Here is a 20307-nt window from a genome sequence, read left to right as displayed (position 1 = left end):
GCAAATTGTACATTTAGCATGTCAAAGAGCTCCTTGTTTATACCCAGACAATGAAAATGTTTCCAATGTTTTTCCAGAAGTTTTATAATTTTAATGTTTATAAATACATTCATAATTCATTTAGAGGTAATTTTTGTGTTTGATGTCAGGTTTAGTCCATCTTTTTTTTTTTTTTATAAATGAGTATCTATGTGTTCCAGTACAAGTTATAAGCATACTGAAAAGACTTTCTGTATTTAATTGCAACTTATTCAAAAATCAACATGACACATTTGCATGGCTTTATTTCTCTAGTATATTCTGCTTCATGGATGTACCTCCATCTTTCCAGATAATGACTGTTATGATTCATCTAGGTTTTATTTATTTATTGATTTATCGATTTATTTTTATTTGACAGGTAGAGTTATAGACAGTGAGAGAGAGACAGAGAGAAAGATCTTCCTTCCGTTGGTTCATTTCCCTAATGGCCACTACAGCCATCGCTGTGCTGATCCGAAGCCAGGAGCCAGGTGCTTCTTCCCTGTCTCCCATGCGGGTGCAAGGACCCAAGCACTTGGGCCATCCTCTGCTGCCCTTCCAGGCCACAGCAGAGAGCTGGACTGGAAGAGGAGAAACCGAGACTAGTACCCAGCACCCCAACTGGGACTAGAACTCGGGGTGTGAGCGCCGCAAGCAGAGGATTAGCCAAGTGAGTCACTGTGCCTGCCCATCTATGTTTTTTTTTTTTAAGATTTTTATTTTATTTATTTGAAAGACAGAGTTACAGAGAGGTAGAGACAGAGCAAGGTCTTCCATCCAATGGTTCACTCCCCAGATGGCTGCAAAGGCTGGAGCTGCGACGATCCAAAGCCAGGAGCCAGGAGTTTCTTCCGGGTCTCCCACGTGGGTGCAGGGGCCTAAGGACTTGGGCCATCCTCCACTGCTTTCCCAGAGAGCTGGATTGGAAGAGGAGCAGCCTGGACTAGAACCCGGAATGAATGGGATTAATATCCTTATAGAAAATAGACCTTGGAGGCCTCTCTTGTGCCCTTCTACCATATGATGACTATGTGAAAAGATGAAGTGTGGAGCAAATCCTATCCAAACACCAAATCCGTCAGTGCCTTGACACTGGATTTTCCATCATCTAAAACTTTGATAGAGAAATTATGTTGTTTAAAAGTTAGTTTGTGGTATTTTGTTACAATTGCCTGAAAAAAAAAAAAAAAACCTAAGGGGGTTAATCTTGTTCTTTTGCCTTGCATTTAAATTGTGAAATCACCTTGTCTATATTTACAAATGGTCCTCCTAGGTTTGTAAAGTATAGATCAATTTTGATTTATTTGATGACATTACACTGCAAGTCTTCTATTGCTGGGATACAGTACATCTATCAACTTGTTTGGATCTTCTTGTATTACTTTATTTGACCACTTTTTTGTTTGTCTTGTGGTCTTATTATTTTTTTTTTTTTTTAGTTTTCAGTACAACAGTACTTTATGATTTTTTTTATGTTAAAATTGAGTCTTACAAGCTTGATAAATTAACTTGGCTTAGGAAGAAATTGAATGGTCCTCTTTTATTTTCTACATAGAAAATCATATCTCACGAATACAGCTCTACTTTTTCTTTACAATCCGTATGCATCTTATATTTTTGCTTGACCTATTTCACTGTTCAGAATCTCAATACAGGTTGAATAGCAGTGGTGAAAATGACATCTTAGGGGAAATCTTTCTTAGAGGGAAGAACCATTTGACAGAGAAAGCCTTCATTCTTCAGGTATTAAATATGATGCTATCTATAATTATCTTTTGTTGCCTGTATTAGTTTTATATTGTGCGTTCTCTGTGTGAGTGGACAAGATCATGTGGTGTGTCCTCTTCAGCCTGTTCATAAGGTCAGATATATTGGTTTTCAAACACTAAGCCTGAATAAACTACTCTTGTTTGTGGTTTATTGTCCCTTTCATATAAGATTTTATTTGTTAATACTTATTTAAGGATTGTACATTTATGTTCATGAAAGATTTCAATTTTCTTGCAATGATTTATTTTTGCTATAAGGAAAATTGTTGCCTTGTATAATGAATTGAGAAATATTCCCTGTAGAAATACCATTAATTTTACAATGTTTTATAGATTTCAGTAGTTAAATAATTTGTCCCTAAACAGCCCTTATTCCTAAGTTATTAAAGTATTAATTTCTTACTTTACTATTTAAAAGATGTATCAGGCATTGTGGTGCAACAGGTTGAGCTTTTACTTGCAACAGCTCTATCCCAGATGAGATTGCTCATTCAAGACCCAACTAATCAGCTTTCAATTCTGCTTCCTGGTAATGCATCCTGGGAAGAAGAAGATGATGAATCAGGTGCTTGTACCATGACACCCATGTGGAAGACCCAGATCGAGTTCGAGGCTCCTGGCTTCAGCCTGGGCATGCCCTGGCTGTTGTGGTGGGCATTTGGAGAGTGAACCAGTAATGGAAAATCAAACTGTCTGTCTGTCTGTCTGTCTCTCACTCTGCTTCTCGAGTAGATGAAAATAAGTAAGCATTTGAAAAACTAACAAAAATATTTACTAGACTGTTCAAGTTGTTTTTGTATGCCTGTGTGTGTTTTGGCAGTTTTTAAACAATACATATGTCATCTAAATTTCAGAACCTCTGTGTTTTAAGTTATTTGTATTATTCCTTAATTATCATTTTAATATTTCTGTAGAAACTATATATATACACAATTATTCATTTCTGATAATGACAAATTGTCTTTGATATTTTTTCATCATTAGTCTTCCTACATATCTATCAAATTACTGATATTTTCAAATAACAAAGTTTGATTTCACTCATTTCCATTTTTGTTTTTTCTATCTTGAAATTTGTTGACTTTTGCTCTTTCTTCACTATTTTGTTTTGATTTTATTTTGGTCTTTATATCTACTTTTGAGGTAACAGTTAAATTTGTGATTTGAGATTTTTTATTATTTAATATAAATATTAAATGGCTTAAGTTTTCCTCTGCTCATTGTGTTGAGAGCATGTAAGAAAATTTTGATATGTTGTATTTCTTTTAGTTTTTAGTATTTTAAAGTCTTCTTTGACACTTTCTCTTTCTCATAATTTTTTAGCGTAGTATAATACAGTAAATATAAGTTTATCATTTTAACCATTATTCAGTGAAAAATTCAGTAGCATTAAGTATATTCATAATATTGTGCAAAAAACTTTTGCCTTATGTATTTGTAGGCCACTTGTATTTCTTCTTTTGCAGAATGTCTGTTTAGGTCCTTTGCATTTCTTACATAGACTGTTTTGTTTTTGAATATACTTATATATTCTGGATATAAAGCCCTTCACCTTGTTATTAGCTTCCTTTGATACACACACACACATACACATATATATCATATATGTATGTATATATGTATATATATGTATGTATATATATATATATATATATATATATACACACACACATACACACACACAAAGAAAGAGAGCCTGGGAAGCGTGAGGATAGATAGGGAGGGGGGAGGTTTAATAATGCATATTAAACACAGTTGGATGATGCTAATATGTTCTGGTGTTCCACTGAACATTAGGATAACCATAGGATTCAGTAAAGGATAGGGATAATTGCTTGGAATGAATGGTTTATGTTTTGTGTATCTATTGGAATATTGTACTGTACCCTGTAAAAATAAACAGGTATTTCATTTTGGTCCAAATTTGAAAAGTTCATTTGTTAATTAATTCGTAAAAAGTGTGTTGCCTCCATTGTTAAATTCATACCCCAGATAGTTTACTCTTTTTGATACAATTGTAAATGGAATTGATTTTTATTTTTATTTAGTTAACATTTAATATTTGTACACATTTATAGGGCATAGAGTAATATTTTAATACATACATACAATGTATAATGATAAAATTAGGATAATTAGCATTTCCATTGCCTTATCATTTATTAAAGTTTGGAGGTTTTGAGCTTCTCATTTCTAGTCCTTCTCAGATATATAGAAAGTTATTGTAAATTATAATCATCCCTCTGTAATGTAGTACCACTTATATCATCTCCTTTCATACCTCTTCCTCCCCCATATCTTTATTAGCCTCCGGTATTTTCTATTGTACTCTCTTCTAGGCTTCCATATATGAGAGAAAACATGTGTTATTTGTTTTACAATACTTGGATTATTTCACTTACTATAACATCATCTGGTTCCATCCATTTTTTCACAAATGACAGGATATATTTTTATGGCTGAATAATATCATATATATATATATATATATTTCACATTTTCATTTTCACTTCATATGTTAACAGACACCTCAGTTCAGTCCATATCACAGTTTCTGAGAATAGTTCTACAATAGATATGGGAGTGCGTATATCTTTGATATGCTGATTTCATTTGCTTTGGATACATACTAGGTCATATGGTAGGTCTATTTTTATTTTTGAAAATCCTGCATACTCTTCTGTATAATGGCTGTACATCCCTACCAACAGTGTATAAAAGTTTCTTTTTTCTCCACATTCTCACGAGCATTTATTATTTCTCGCTTCTTTGATAATGAGTATTCTGACTGGTATGGGAAGACAGCTCATTGTGGTTTTGTGTTGCATATACCTGATCGCTGGTGATACTGAGCATTTTCCCATATAATTTTGGGTATTTATAGCTTTTCTTTTGAGAAATGTCTTTCAATATTTTTGTCCATTTTAAAATCAGATAGGTTTTATTGTTTATTGATGGTTTATGTATTCTGCATATCAATTGCTTATCATATTAATAGTCTGTAAATAATTTATCCTATTCTATAAGTTGTCTCTTTCTTTCCAAAGAAACTTTTTTATTTAATGAGTACAAATTTCATAAGTACAACTTTAGAAATATAGTGGTTCTCTTCACTTCAGACCTGCCCTCCCACCCCCACTGCCATCCCACCTCCTCCTCCCACTCCCATTCCCAGTCCCATTCTCCATTAAGATTCATTTTTAATTAACTTTATACACAGACCAGGTTGTCTCCTAATAGTTGAATGTTTCCTTTTTTTGACACAAACATCTCAGTTTGATGTAATCACTTTTGCCTATTCTTGCTTTTGTTGCATATGGTTTTGAGTGAAATTTAGTTCTTAATTTTTGTGCTGCATGATATGCATGGCAAATTTTGTTAACCTTGTTTACTGCTTCAACATGTGTGTCTTTAGGATTTTCCATATATAAGACCATGTTTTCTATTAACAGTGCTAATTTTATTTTATTTCTTTTCTTTCCAGTTTGGCTGCTTTGATTTATTTTTCATGTGGAATCACTCTGGCTAGATCATCAATATTATGTTGAATAGAATGGTGCAAGTGGTAGTTCCTGTCTTGTTTTTTTATTTTAAGGGGAAAACTCAATTCGTCATTATTGATCATGAGGTTAGCTGCGGTTTTTTTCACAGATGCTATTTACTATATTGAACATTTTTAGATTATTAGTTGTTTCATCATGATTATACATTAAATTTTGTCAAATTATTTTTCTACATTATTCAAGATAATTATGTGTATTTTAACCTTCATTCTTCTTTTAAGGTATACTGCATTGATTGATATATCTTTTTTTATAATGTATTTTATTTCATTTCACGTATACAAATTTCATTATTTCATATACACAGATTTAGGAATGTAGTGATACTTCCACCATACCTTCCCTCCTACCCACACTCCCACCCTTCCTCCTCCTTCCTCTCTTATTCACTCTATTAATTATTACAATGATCTACTTTCAGTTTATTTTATACTCATAAAATTAACCCTATGCTAAGTAATGAGTTAAAAAAAATAGTAAGAAAAAAAAACACTATTCCTCAACAGTAAATTCTGGATATTATCCCTTTATCAATTGTATAATTTGCAAATTTTTCTCCTATTCTGTCAGTTGCTTCTTCAATTTGCTGAGTGTTTCATTTGCAGTGCAGAAGCTCCTCTGTTTATGTAATCCCATTTGTTTACTTTGGCTTTGATTGCTTGTGCTTCTAGGGTCTTTTCTAATAAGTCTTTGCCTATGCCAATGTCTTGCTGTTTCCCCAATGTTCTCCTCCAGTAATTGGATGGTATCAGGTTATAGACGTAAATCCTTGATCCATTTTGAATTGATTTTTGCATAACGTGTCAGGTAGGGGTCTTGTTTCATGCTTTTGCACTCAGATATCCAATTTTCCCAGTACCATTTGTTGAAGACATTATTCTTGTTCCAAGGAATTATTTTAGCTCCTTTGTCAAAGATTAGTTAGTTGTAGATGTGTGGATTTTGTTACATTGATCTACATTTCTGTTTTGTGCCAGTACAAGGCTCTTTTGATCATAATTGTCCTGAAATATGTCTTGAAATCAGGTATTGCAATATCCTCGGCTTTGCTTTTGTTACATATGACTGCTTTAGCTATTCAGGGTCTCTTGTGTTTCCATAGGAATTTTAACAACATTTTTCCTAGACCTGAAAGGAACGGAGTTTGTATTTTGTTTGGAGTTGAATTAAATCTGTAAATTGCTTTGAGTAGTAAGAACATTCTGATGATATTAATTTTTCCAATATACGAACATGGAAGATTCTTGCATGCTTTTCTGACTTGTTCTATTTTTTATTTGATGTTTTGTAATTCTTTTGTAGAGATCTTCACTACCTTGGTTAAATTTATTCCAAAGTATTTAATTTTTGTAGCTATTTTGAATGTGACTGATCTTACAAGTTCTTTCTCAGCCATGCCATCATCTGTGTATATAGAAGCTATTGATTTTTGTGTATTTATTTTTTATCCTGCAAATGTACCAAACTCTCTTATGAGTTCCAATAGTCTCTTAGTGGAGTCCTTGGGTTCCCCTATTTATAGCATCATGTCAACTGCAAATAGGATTTATTTGACTTCCTCCTTTCCAATTTGTATCCCTTTGATTTCTTTTTCTTGCCTAATGACTCTAGCTAAATCTTCCAGGACCATAATGAATAACAATGGTGAAAGTGGGCATCCTTGTCTGATTCTGGATCTTAGTGGAATTGCTTCTAACCTTTCTCCATTGAGTAAGATGCTAGCTGTGGGTTTGTCATAAATTGCCTCGATTATGTTAAGGAATGATCATTCTATACTCAATTTGTTCAAGATTTTCATCATGAAAGGATATTGTATTTTATCAAATTCTTTCTCTGAATCTATTGAGATAATCATATGGTTTTTATTCTTCAGTTTGTTAACATGATGAACCATTTTTCTATTCAGTAATATTACATGTATTTTGATGCATAATGTTTACAATATGCTGTATAATTTATTTACAAGTGTTTTGTTGGGATTATTCTTACTAATTAATAAAAGGATAATTCTTGTGTTTTTCTCTGACTTTAGTATCAGAATAATATTGATGTCATTAATTAAGTTGTTAAATGTTCACTCTTCTGTTTTCTGGAAGAATTTTAAAAATATGATTATTAATTCTTAATTAAATGCTAGGTAGGATTTACCAGTTGAGTGATTTGCTTGAAGGCTTTTGTTTGTTGAGAAGTTTTGATTATTGATCTAATATCCTTACTAGTTTTAGATATTCATATTTTTATTAGCAATGAATTTATATAGGTTCTATATTTCTATAAATTTTTCCATTAAATCCTTCAATCCAATTTGTTGGTAGGTGATCATTAGTATAATTTTGCAACACTTTTTAATTTTTAAAATTGTTAATTCTCCATATTAATTTCTGATTTTAGCTGCTTTAGTCTCCTCTTTTTTTTAGTTATTCTAGGTAAAGATTTGTCAATTTTGTTGATCATTTGTATTTAAATATAGGGTCAAGCAATTAGAGGACCTAGAGCAAAAAAATAACAGGGCTTTGTTCCACAGTTTTGGGGTATCAGACAGCTGAATAAAAAACAATAATCCAATACTCTCAGTCCTGTAGTCCTCTGTTGGATCCTGTTGCTGCTTTTCCGACCACTAGAATGTTTCTTAAGAGGTGGGGCTCAATAAAACTTATAAAAAGAAAAAAAGTCATCTTTTTACCATTTTACTGAGAATTAGAAGATATTTCCTCTATTAGTCGGGCTAGAATTAAAATACTACTTTTGGATCTGTCTCTGTTGGGCCAAATATCATATCCATATTTTAGCTGCTTTGGGCCTTGGCCAGGGGATACTAAACGAAAAAATGGCAAAATGTTCATAAATTTGATCATTTTTCAAATCCTTATATTCTTGGTTGATTCAATTGCTTTTGTATGTCCTGAAATAGGAGTTTCAGAATTTTGCCTAGTTTTTAATACTTAATTTCCATAGGACAGATAGTATCATGTATACTTCATGTTATATGTAACAGGTTCCTGTAGTTAGTACTGTAGACCATGTTTTAGAGATGAGAAAACAAAGGCTCATATAAATAAGAAGACATCAAAGATCAAATACAAGTAAGTGGCAAAGCCAGAATATATACTTCACTTTGTTTCTCTAAAGTCCTGATACGTAGCCATAAAGACATACCACATACTACCATTAAGATACTTCAAAAAAGTATATCACTCTTGACAGCCCTGCTGACATTGTTTCTTATTTGTTTAAGAATTCTTGGTTAAAATATATCTGGAAGCTTGGGCCACTTTCTAGAAAGCAGCGTATGATACAGCCACATCCACAGTTTCTATCCTCTTCCTCACAGAGTATTTATAAAGTCTCTACCTGCATGTGGATTTTTTTCTCTGCTGCCATTTTTAACTATCCTCTTCTATCCCTGCATAAAAAAACAAATCTCTGGCACTTCAGGCATGGAAAGAAGAGACTCTGTGACAAAAAAAAAATCCTACATGGAGGATCTCTGTGCGACCTAAGAGGAAAGAAAGGGTCATCAAAGAAGGATACACTCTCTTCTGAAGGGAGAAGAGAACATCCAATTTGCTTATGGCTGTGTCCAAATACCTACAGAGTCTATGGTCACAAAAGGCTTCCATAGCCTTGGCAGCCCACGGCAAGGGCCTCGGATGATCACTGACGTCATAAAAAAAGAGTGTTAATCGTTAAAGGAACAACAGTAGTCACTGTGCACTTGCTCCCTATGTAGAACCCCTGTCCCTAATGAATTGTAATATAAGAATTCATTACATTGGTCTATTTTGATATGCATTCCCCATTTCACCTTCCATTATTTTGGATGATTCTGGAGCCTATTTGTATTATTTATATTGTAAAGTTGCATCCTGTGCCATTAGTACCAAGAACTAATTTTAAATAGTAAATTAATTAACTTAATCAGAGAACAAGCATATTCCACTCTGTACTTATTTGTGAAGAGCTGGGGACTCAGAGATTAAAAAAAAGAAGAAAAACAAAAAACAAAACCAACAAGAAAATATTTCAAAAATACACAACCTCCTTCCTTTTAGAGATTCAAAGTCTTAGTCTTTCTACCTCTCTCTCTCTCCTTCCCTCCCTCACTCCCTTCCCCCCTCTCCCATATTTCGTTGCCTTATTTTTCATTTTAAAGTGTAAGGAGTCTGTTCTGTAAATAAATATCAAAAATGACATGCTTAAGGTTATGGGATCATAGAGGAGGATTCCAAGATACACATGTGGTGAAGAGTGGAACAGAAACATTCTATCTAGAAACTTAGTACATACCTAGTCAACCTGCTTAGCACATACTGACATGTACATTTGGTTCTAGTATTTTCCCCTATATACAGACATTTCCTAGCTTTTCCACAAGAATTTAGTGGCCAGTGGAAACAGCAGAATTGGTGTCACTGTGTCACTGTGACTGCTCATCATCGGGCCTCTAATTGTAGTTGTTTTCAATTGTTCTCTATTTTAAAGGATAATAGTGTCTTTTGACCTCAGTTTCAAACCAGCAATTACTGGCTATGTTGGCAGTAAGTTTTCTTATTTTTCTCTCCAAGTATCTAAAAATAGAAATTCTGGAGAGAACATAAGGTAGCAAATTTAGTCTGTCAGGTTTATGCACAATTTTTGAAAATCAAAGCTCAAGGCCAAGACTGTCATATTTAATTCTTCAGTAAAACCCACGGGTTTTCAGAGGATTGGTGACCACATAATTTCAAGTGATTTCCTTGTCTAGGGAAAGTTGACTGTTTCAATCCACCAATAATATCTATGTTATCCTACACAGGTAATTTAAGGTGGCTTGCTTTTGGCTAGACTTTTTGTAGATACATTGCATATGAAACCATGGCTTTATGTTCAAAATTAAATGTAAAAATGTCAAGAGTGAGTACATTATCTTCAAATTATATGAAGGATTTTGACCATTGATTGTTTAGAATACGCCCATGTAATTGGAAGAATTCATTCATTTTCTAGGAAATACCAAATTCTATTGATTTTATTTTGCAGCCAAAACTTAATCCATTTTTCTACTCTCTTCCTCCACAATATCCTTCTACACAGCCTATCCCTTTAGTCATATATCTGAGCACAAGCATGACCTTTAATGCTTCAGGGCCTTTGTACATCCTATCTGTCCATATTTACTATTCTATTTAATTTCTCCTTCTTGTAAAGTGATATTCATCATTTTTATTTTTAATTATGAATTACTTAAGGAATATAAGCATACACATAGAACAATATAATAGACAACTAACTATAAACTATAAATCCAGATGTTGAATCTTAATATTTTACTCCTTTGTTGAGAATTTCTTACTGAGAAATAAGGCATTACTATCTATTTGAACATAATGTGTAACCCTTTCTTCATTGCATCTCTCGCCTTTCCTCTCCAAAAATAACCACTACCCTCAATTTGGTGATTGTAATCCCCAATTCTGCTTTGGCTTTGTATATATTCACAATAATATTCTTTTGTATGGTTTTTTTTAACTTTTATTTTATGAATATAAATTTCCAGTGTACAGCTTATGGATTACAATGGCTTCCCCCTCCCATAACTTCCCTCCCACCCGCAACCCTCCCCTCTCCCGTTCCCTCTCCCGTTCCATTTGCATCAAGATTCATTTTCAATTCTCTTTATATACAGAAGATCAATTTAGTATAAAGATTTCAACAGTTTGCACCCACATAGAAAAACGAAGTGAAACATACTGTTTGAGTACTAGTTATAGCATTAAATCACAATGTACAGCACATTAAGGACAGAGATCCCACATGAGGAGCAACAGCGCAGTGGCTCTTGTTGTTGACCCAACAAATTGACACTCTAGTTTATGGCGCCAGTAACCATCCTAGGCTGTCGTCATGAGTTGCCAAGGCTATGGAAGCCTTCCAAGTTTACCGACTCTGATCATATTTAGACAAGGTCATAAAAGACAGAGTGAGGATAGTAACCAATGATCCTAAGAGTGGCATTTACCAGGTTTGAACAATTATACAGCATTAAGTGGGGAAGAGGACCATCAGTACACACAGCTTGGGAGAAGAGCCATTGGTGGTAGAGTAGAGGTTATGATTACAAAAGAATGAGGCCCAAGTGCACTAGACAGGGCCTAGAACAAAGGACAGAGTCATTATTAGAGGAGCTAAGAAAGGTGCTGTCTAAGCTACAATTAAGTTTTCTGATTGAGAGGCAAATAAAACCTGATAGAAGGGGCTTAATAATAATCTGATGGGCTTTAGGCCTTGTAAATTCAGAGGCCCAGACCTATCTATCTCTTCACATGGGGTATATCCTAAGGGAGGTGTGAACCTCCTAGGGGAAGGCACTCTGTTCACTTTCATTACTTGGCTGGCCTGGGAGGAGAGCTGGCCAGGTAAAGGCAGGGGGCATCTCTAACAAGAAATTTACAGTTCTGCCTGCAATGTTGCTGACCCTACTTGGCCGTCCCCTCAGCTGCAGTGGTCACTTTGGAAGTTGGGCTGAGTGAAGGGCTTTTCAGCTTAGAGCCAATAAGATCTGTGGCTGAGACCTGGGCATCCTTTGACTCCAGGGCAGGTCCATTTCCAGTGATCCAACTCTTGGCAGAGCTGCCAGGGCTCTTCACAAGCTGACTTCTGCTGAAGCCCAGGCTTACCACATTGAAAGCCACTGCAGTGGACTGGCCTGTTGGGTCTCCTTGAGGGCAGATCACTGTACAGATCAGCCATTAATAGGCCTGCCACCCATTGCTTCTGATGCCTAGCTTTCTTTTCCTCCTGGTTTGTGTTCAAGCAGACCAGAGGATGCAAGTCAAGGGAGTGCCCGTGTCCCATCTCTAATCTTCAGTGGCCTGAACTACAAGTCTATAGTCACAGGCATGTTCTGTAGTAGTTTTTCTAAGGTAGACAATGCCCATGAGGAAAATTAGATTCTCACTTTAAAACTTTCTTTCCCTTTGGTCTGAAAGGGAGGTTTTTTTCTACTTACTGTATACTTCGCTGATGGCGAAGTGAATCTAGCTATGAGATTATTATTTAAGTTCTTATTTTGGCTATGCTATTACAGAAAAATGTTAGCCATCTCTTTTATAAGGTCTAAAGATTAAGTTGTGCATCCTACAGATTCCTTCATAATAGAATTAGTTTCCTGCCTTGAAGAGAATAGAGAAATGAAAGAACAAGTTTGGCTTAGAATAGAGAAATGAGGGAGCAAGTCCTAGATCGCTTGCTGACAATAGCAAAATCACATGAATACTTAGCAAACCGTTTCAACCATTAGATAACAACTTAAGAAAACATTTACCAGAAGGTCCAATGCCTTCTATAAATTTTAAGAATCATGTATTTGAAAACACCTCTTAAATATCTAACATGGTGTAGTTTGTTTAGCCAGTAAACTTAAGCACAACCATATAAAATGTTTTTAGTTTCTTTCTACCAACACGTTTAAAACATATGATACACAGATTCAGGTCCCACAAATTAAAATGTATCTTTGATTGATTTTAGCAGCTTAAATTTATGGACAATCTTATCTATAAGCCATTTAAAATAAAACTCTTAATAAAATTTCCTATGTGGACATACAATATGTACACACATATAATATAGCATAATAGACCAATATAGCAATTTTAATAATAGCTTTTAAAATCTTTAACTCTTTTTGTAGATTGCCAATTGATTGGAATTGCTTTTTGTTTTTAGTAACCTCAGTTAACCATACTTTCTCTCAGTTGGTACTGTTAATACATTATTGGCTTCATCTGTTTACAAAGCCATCCCAAAGTACTGAATACAATAAAAGTGGCTGGAAAAAGTCCATAGGAACCTATAGGAGGACAGCTAAACACAGAACCAACAATGTTTTAGTTTTATGAGCAGCACATCATATATGACTGTGGATGACAAAAGACTTTAAGTCGCCATGTTTAAAATTATAAACTCATCAACCAACAAGAGGCACTTGCTTACTTCACAGTATTTTTGAAAGCACCTGTAGGATTTTACAAGTATTTAACCCTTTAGGCCTCTGGGGCTTTCTCATTAAGATAACTATCATGTCTAGTAACACAAGATCATTAGATTTTTAATTCTCAAACATTTGTATTAATAGCATTTTCCATTATAGAAACTTAAAGTCTGGTACCACATCACATCTTGACAGTACTTCTAATATACTCCAAATAGACTGATTAGTTGGTGTCTCTATAAGATGAGAGACATAGGTCCTTCGATTTTTTCAGTTGGGCCCAAACTGGAAAAACCAAAGTCCAGGATTTACTGGACATTTTAGAGACCAGATTGTTTGAAACTTTGATTTTTTGAATGCCTGTCAAGAATGCCAAGAAGGCTCAAAATCCAAAATATCTGGTTGAAATAAGATTCCTTAAAATCATGACATAACATAGACCAAATTTGATCATTGTTACAAGGTGATTATTCAAATTTTTGAAAATAAGCACATATTTAAATAACCCATAGCTCTTAATAAAAATTCAGCTGTTTTTGAACAATTAGAATTTAACAGACATCAAGAGAACATAATAGATTACTTTAACACATTGCTTTAACAGAGCATCAGAGTTTAATTCTATGTCAAAGAGAAATTGAGCTTCCTGTGATCTTTTGCTGTGAGGTTTCCTTCCTTTACCTTCTTTCATATTGGTGACCATGTTTCTGTGTTTCTGTGTGTAACACATCTTTAAGCATCTTTTGCAGGGCAGGATGAGTGGAAACAAATTCTTTCAGTTTCTGTTTGCTATGAAAAGTCTTAATTTCACCTTCATTCACAAATGAGAGCTTTGCAGGATATAGTATTCTGGGCTGGCAGTTTTTCTCTCTTAGTACCTGGGCTATGTCTCGCCATTCCCTTCTAGCTTGTAGGGTTTCTGATGAGAAGTCAGCTGTGAGTCTAATTGGAGATCCTCTGAGAGTAATCTTATCAATTTTTTGAGATTCGCTTCTTGCATTTCTTCGATCTCATCATCTTCATAATCTTGAATTGGGGTGTCTTTTTCATTTGGGGGCGTCATAGTGTCTTCCTTCTTCTTGTTAGCTTGGTTTTTGCGTTTGTTGTTTGGCATGTTGGAGATATTTGGTTTCTTCACTGTGGTGTTTTTTCTTGTTACACTATGGCTCTATATTAAGTGGACTGTCTGCTTTCAGTGGAGCCTTAGAGGCTTGAGATGAGTGTGGACTGAGAGCTGTGTTTGGTTCCTCAGGGTTGAGGGTGTGTCAAAGATGACACTCCCAGGTTAGGTGTGGTAAATCTCTCTTTCTTTTTTTGATTTAAAAGGGAAGTAATTCTGCACAGCTGAACATAATTGGAGGTAGTTAGCAGGCAAATGATATACCCACAGGAGCCAGAGATCAGAAGCTCTTTCCCAAGGACCACACAGGGAATCTCTGCTGCCCTCAGTGTGGGCTCCAATTCTCCTGCAGTGTCTCACTGGGTTGCCAAGTTAGATGCTAATCTCCTGTTATTTCACCCCTCCCCCCAGAGTCAGGTTTTTCTGCTAGGCTCAGGGCTGGTGCAGACCTGAGGTCGCCCTGCTTATGACGTATGTCCAAAATGGCGCCTGCTCTGTCTTGCTCGCCTTTGAGAGGTGAGTGGAGAGAGAGAAACTTGTGTCTGTATCGGTCACTTTTTTAATTTTTTTCCTCTCTCTCTTCTAGTTAGCCTGGTGAACTTTTCCCCATGGAGTTCCAAGCCTCGTTCCCTCTAGCCTCCTCTTTCCGCTTGCCCACTGGTGTCTCGGACTATTGATGTTCGGCTCACCTCGCGTTCCAGCGCTGGTGTGTTGAGTCTGCCACTGGTGTCCCGAACTTGGGCTCCCATGCTCTCCACGCAGGTCCACTGTGAATCACTAGTTCCGGAAGAGTTTCCTCTGCTGTTTCATCCCCTACTCTTCCTTGACCCTGCAGTATCTCCACTTATATTAAACTTTCTCTCCCCCCAGACTAATAGTGTGCTCCCTGCCTATTCCGCCATCTTGCCGCTCTCCTTTTGTATGGTTTTAAACTTTATATTTGTTTGTTTGGAGCTTGAACGGATGATTATTCTTTAATATATGTATAACATCAAGAATTACCTCATTTTAAAAATTCAACACTAACTTGCTATGATTTAATAAAGGGGGGGCCTATATATATATATATATAGCCTTCATTTCTCTCTGCCTTGCATTGTGTTTAGCTTTTTATCAATGTATCACGTAATAAATTGCTAAGTCCTCGAGGGTAAAACATATGTTTTGATGTTTGTTTTTTGCTAGCATCCACAACAATGCTTTGCATAAAGTTATTTCTTAGGAAATAGGTACTTAATACATATTCGTAATGTAGAAAGAAAATGTAATTTACTGCATATTAGAACAAAGTATTCTCTTAAAATATTACAGAAAATGAGGTAGGAAGGATTTGTTTCTATGAAACTATGCTTTGCTTTCAAAATCCACATTTCTAAACCAAAGTATAATTTCCACTTACCCACATGGGCTTATAAACTTGAAAGTATTTTAAATAATAAACAATTAATTTTAATATCTTATACAGCAAAGACTTTTTTAAAGATTTATTTATTTATTTGAGAGGTAGAGTTACAGAGAGAGGGAGAGAGAGAGAAGTCTTCCATCTGCTGGTTCACTCCCCAGACGGCCTCAATGGCCAGAGCTGAACTGATCTGAAGCCAGGATCCAGGACCTTTTTCCGGGTCTCCCACATGGGTGCAGGGGCCCAAGGACGTGGACCATCTTCCACTGCTTTCCCATGTTTCTAATTCTCAGTACCTATATTTGATGTACCTTGCCTTGGAAAAATAAGAGATAAATTAATGGATTAAATTATACCTCTTGTAAGAATATATTCAGATAATCACAACCTTAAAGATGACTTTGTACAATTTCTTAATTTTAAAGAGGAGGAAAATTTTTTAAAAAATGATAAAGGAAGTGAAAAACTTATACACCAGTGACAAGCTTACTAAAAGATAAATCAAGATAAAAGGTAAATCAAGAAAGAAATCCCGGGCCTGAGCCGTGGTTCACTTGGTTAATTCTCCGCCTGCAGCGCCGGCATCCCATGTGGGTGCCAGTTCAAGTCCCGGTTGCTCCTCTTCCAGTCCAGCTCTCTGCTGTGGCCTGGGAGGGCAGTGGAGGATGGCCCAAGTGCTTGGACCCCAGAACCCACATGGGAGACCAGAAAGAAGCTCCTGGCTCCTGGCTTCGGATCGGCACAGTGACGGCCTTTGCTGTCATTTGGGGAGTGAACCAACAAAAGGAAGACCTTCTCTCTGTCTCTCTCTCATTGTCTATAACTCTACCTGTCAAATAACTAAAATTTAAAAAAAGAAAGAAAGAATCCCATTCATAATAGTCATAAAAATCTAATATATCAAAATAAATTAAACCTAAGAAATGAAAGAGTTGTACAATGAAAATGGAAATTATAAAATTTTGATGAATGAAATCACCAAGACGAACAAAAACTGGAAAGATATTCCTTGCTCTAAAAATCGTTGGAACTAATAAATGAATTTAATAAAATCACACAATCCAAAATCAACATGCTAAAATTATTTGAATATCTATACATTAACAACAAAGTACATGTGAAAGAAGTTAGAAAACCATTGCATTTACAACAATAACAAAAATACTAAAATATCTAAACATAAACCTAAGGAGGTAAAAGACTTATATACCAAAAAATAAAAAACATTGCTGAAGAAATTAAAGAAGAAACAAATACATGGAAAGACGATCCATGTTCACAGCTTGGAAAACACAACATTTTTTTTTCTTTTCTTATTTTTTTTGACAGGCAGAGTGGACAGTGAGAGAGAGAGAGAGAGAGAGACAGAGAGAAAGGTCTTTCTTTGCCGTTGGTTCACCCTCCAATGGATGCCACGGCCGGCACGCTGCGGCCTGCGCACCGTGCTGATCCGAAGGCAGGAGCCAGGTGCTTCTCCTGGTCTCCAATGGGGTGCAGGGCTCAAGCACTCGGGCCATCCTCCACTGCACTCCTGGGCCATAGCAGAGAGCTGGCCTGGAAGAGAGGCAACCGGGACAGAATGCAGCACCCCGACCGGGAGCAGAACTCAGTGTGCTGGCACCGCTAGGCGGAGGATTAGCCTGTTGAGCCACGGCACAGGCCAGAAAACACAATATTTTTAAAATGTTCACACTTGCCAAAGCAATCTATAGATTTAATGCAGTATCTATCAAAATCCCAATTTTTACTAAATTTAAATAAAAATCTATTCTAAAATTCATATGAAACAATAAAAGGTCATAAATAGCCAAAGTGATCCTTAGAAAGACAATAGGCCTGGAGGACACACATTTTTTATTTCAAAATATTTCATTAAGCTAAGTAATATAAACAATATGGTACTGGAATAATAACAGTCGTATATAGGGACAGGCAATGTGGCACAGTGAGTTATGCTGCTGCCAGTGACACTAACATCCTTTATCAGAGTCGTGGTTTGAATCCCCTTTGCTCCATTTCCAATCCAGCTCTCTGCTAATGCAGCTGGGAAAACAGTAGATGATGGCCCAAATACTTGGACACTTGCCACCCACATAGGAGACCAAGGAGTTTGGCTTTGGCGTGACCAAGCCCTGACTGCTGTAGCCATCTGGAGAGTGAACCAGCAGGTTGAAGATCTCTCTCTCTCTCTCTCTCTCTCTCTCTCTCTCTCTCTCTCTCTTTCTGTTTTTCAAACAAATAAATACATCCTTTTTAAAAATAGAGGCATATTTAACAGTGGAACATAATGGAAGGGCTCAGAAATAAATCCATGCACATACAGTTAATCTTCAATAAAAGTGGAAAAGTTAAAGCAGAAAGGATACTACGTTCAAAAGTGATGTTGAAATAATGGCATGTATACTCAAAAAATAAATTTGAACCCCGGTACCACAAACAAAAAACTCAAAATAGACTAAAGACTCAACTTAAATTTTGAAACTTTAAAACTGCATGGAGCCAGTGTTGTGTAGCAAGTAAAGCCACTGCCTGTGATACCAGCACACCATATGGGTGCCGGTTTAATTCCTAACTGCTCCACTTCTGATCCAGCTCTCTGCTATGGTCTGGGAAAGCAGTGGCAGATGGCCCAAGTCCTTGGGCTCCTGCACCCACATGGCAGACCCAGAAGAAGCTCCTGGTTCCTGGCTTCAGACTGGCTCAACCTTGGCAATTGTGGTCAGGCCATCTGGGAAGAGAACCAGCAGATGGGAGACCTTTCTCTCTATATATGACTGTAACTTTCAAATAAATAAATAAATCTTAAAAACTTCTCATAGGACAGCATATGAGAAAGACTCATGATGTCAGTCTTGGCAGTGATTTCATGGTTATTACACCAAAATCATGAAAATAAAATCCAAGTGTGATAACATCAAACTAAAAGCCTTCTGCACAGTAAAACAAACAATCTATAGAGTGAAAAGACAACCCACAAGAAGGGACTAAATGTTTTCCAACCACACATCTGCTAAAAGGATAATATTTAAAATTTATAGCAGTCCTAAAACTGATTTAAAAAAAAAACTAATTTTAAAAATGCTTAAAACTTGAATAGACATGTTGGCTAAGAATGTATTCAAATGACCCACAAGTATAGGAAAAAAATGCTTGCTTTTCCCTGGTTTCTCCCTGAACCAACCCACCAGGGCCGCTCCAGCTGCAGGCTGCTCCAGGCTCCTTCTAAGCTAGCACCAATGCGTCTCCTTCCAGCCACCATCGTGATTATCTACTGGGACCTCATCAGCCAGGATGAGATGTTCTCAGACTTCACACATCTGGGAGATCACGGGCAGGCTGTGCCTGGAGATGCAGGGAAGGATGGTCAATAAGGCAGAGTGTAACTTTGAAGAATCTCTCAGTGGTGGAAAGGCCTCCTCTGAAGGACCAGAGGGCAAAGGTACCAAAAGCACAGTAATCGCTGGTGTTGATATTATTATTATTATTATTATTATTATTTTATTTTTGACAGGCAGAGTGGACAGTGAGAGAGAGAGACAGAGAGAAAGGTCTTCCTTTTTGCCATTGGTTCACCCTCCAATGGCCGCCGTGGCCGGCACGCTGGTCCGAAGGCAGGAGCCAGGTGCTTCTCCTGGTCTCCCATGGGGTGCAGGGCCCAAGCACTTGAGCCATTCTCCACTGCACTCCTGGGCCACAGCAGAGAGCTGGCCTGGAAGAGGGGCAACCGGGACAGAATCTGGCACCCCGACCAGGACTAGAACCCGGTGTGTCTGCACTGCTATGCGGAGGATTAGCCTATTGAGCTGTGGCGCCAGCCAAGGTGTTGATATTATTATGAACCATCCCCTGCAAGAAACCAGATTCACAAACGAAGCCTACAAGTATATCAAAGTTCACAGGAAATCAATCAGAGGCAAACTTGAAGAACAGAGACCAGAAAGAATAACTCCTTCTATGACATGGGCTGCAGAAAAAAAATCATGCACATCCTTGCTAATTTCAAAAACTACAAGCTCTATATTGCTGACAACATGAGTCCAAATGTTATGGCTGTTTTTTGGAATACCATAAGGATGATGTGACCCCATATATGGTTTTCTTTAGGGATAGTTTAGAAATGGAAAAATATTAACGAAGTTGGCAATTGCTTTGGATCTCAATGCTCATCATAAACTGGCTGCTGCTTCTCATCCACACAACACAGACAAGAAATGGGAATGATTTTCTCTGGAACTCTTCATTTATTTTGACTGATTTACTTGGAGTGGAGGCAATTTTTTTTAACTTTTATTTAATGAATATAAATTTCCAATGTACAGCTTATGGATACAATGGCTTCCCCCTCCAATAACTTCCCTCCCACCTGCAACCTTCCCCTCTCCCACTCATGGAGGCAATTTTTAAAGGAAGAAACACTGCCATTTAGGTTGTCTAAATACAAAGTGCATTTAAATTCAAAA

At 36.4% G+C, this 20307-nt stretch overlaps 1 pseudogene; it reads left to right on the top strand.

The window, feature by feature from the left end:
• The first annotated feature begins 19083 nt into the window (after positions 1 to 19083).
• LOC133752659 (translationally-controlled tumor protein-like) lies at positions 19084 to 19979 on the top strand (annotated as a pseudogene).
• Positions 19980 to 20307: the final 328 nt, after the last annotated feature.

This window comes from Lepus europaeus, chromosome X (genome assembly GCF_033115175.1).
Source record: "Lepus europaeus isolate LE1 chromosome X, mLepTim1.pri, whole genome shotgun sequence".
Lineage (NCBI taxonomy): Eukaryota > Metazoa > Chordata > Mammalia > Lagomorpha > Leporidae > Lepus > Lepus europaeus.
Note: the sequence above shows the minus strand (reverse complement) of the source record. Positions and strands in the feature narration are given on the sequence as shown.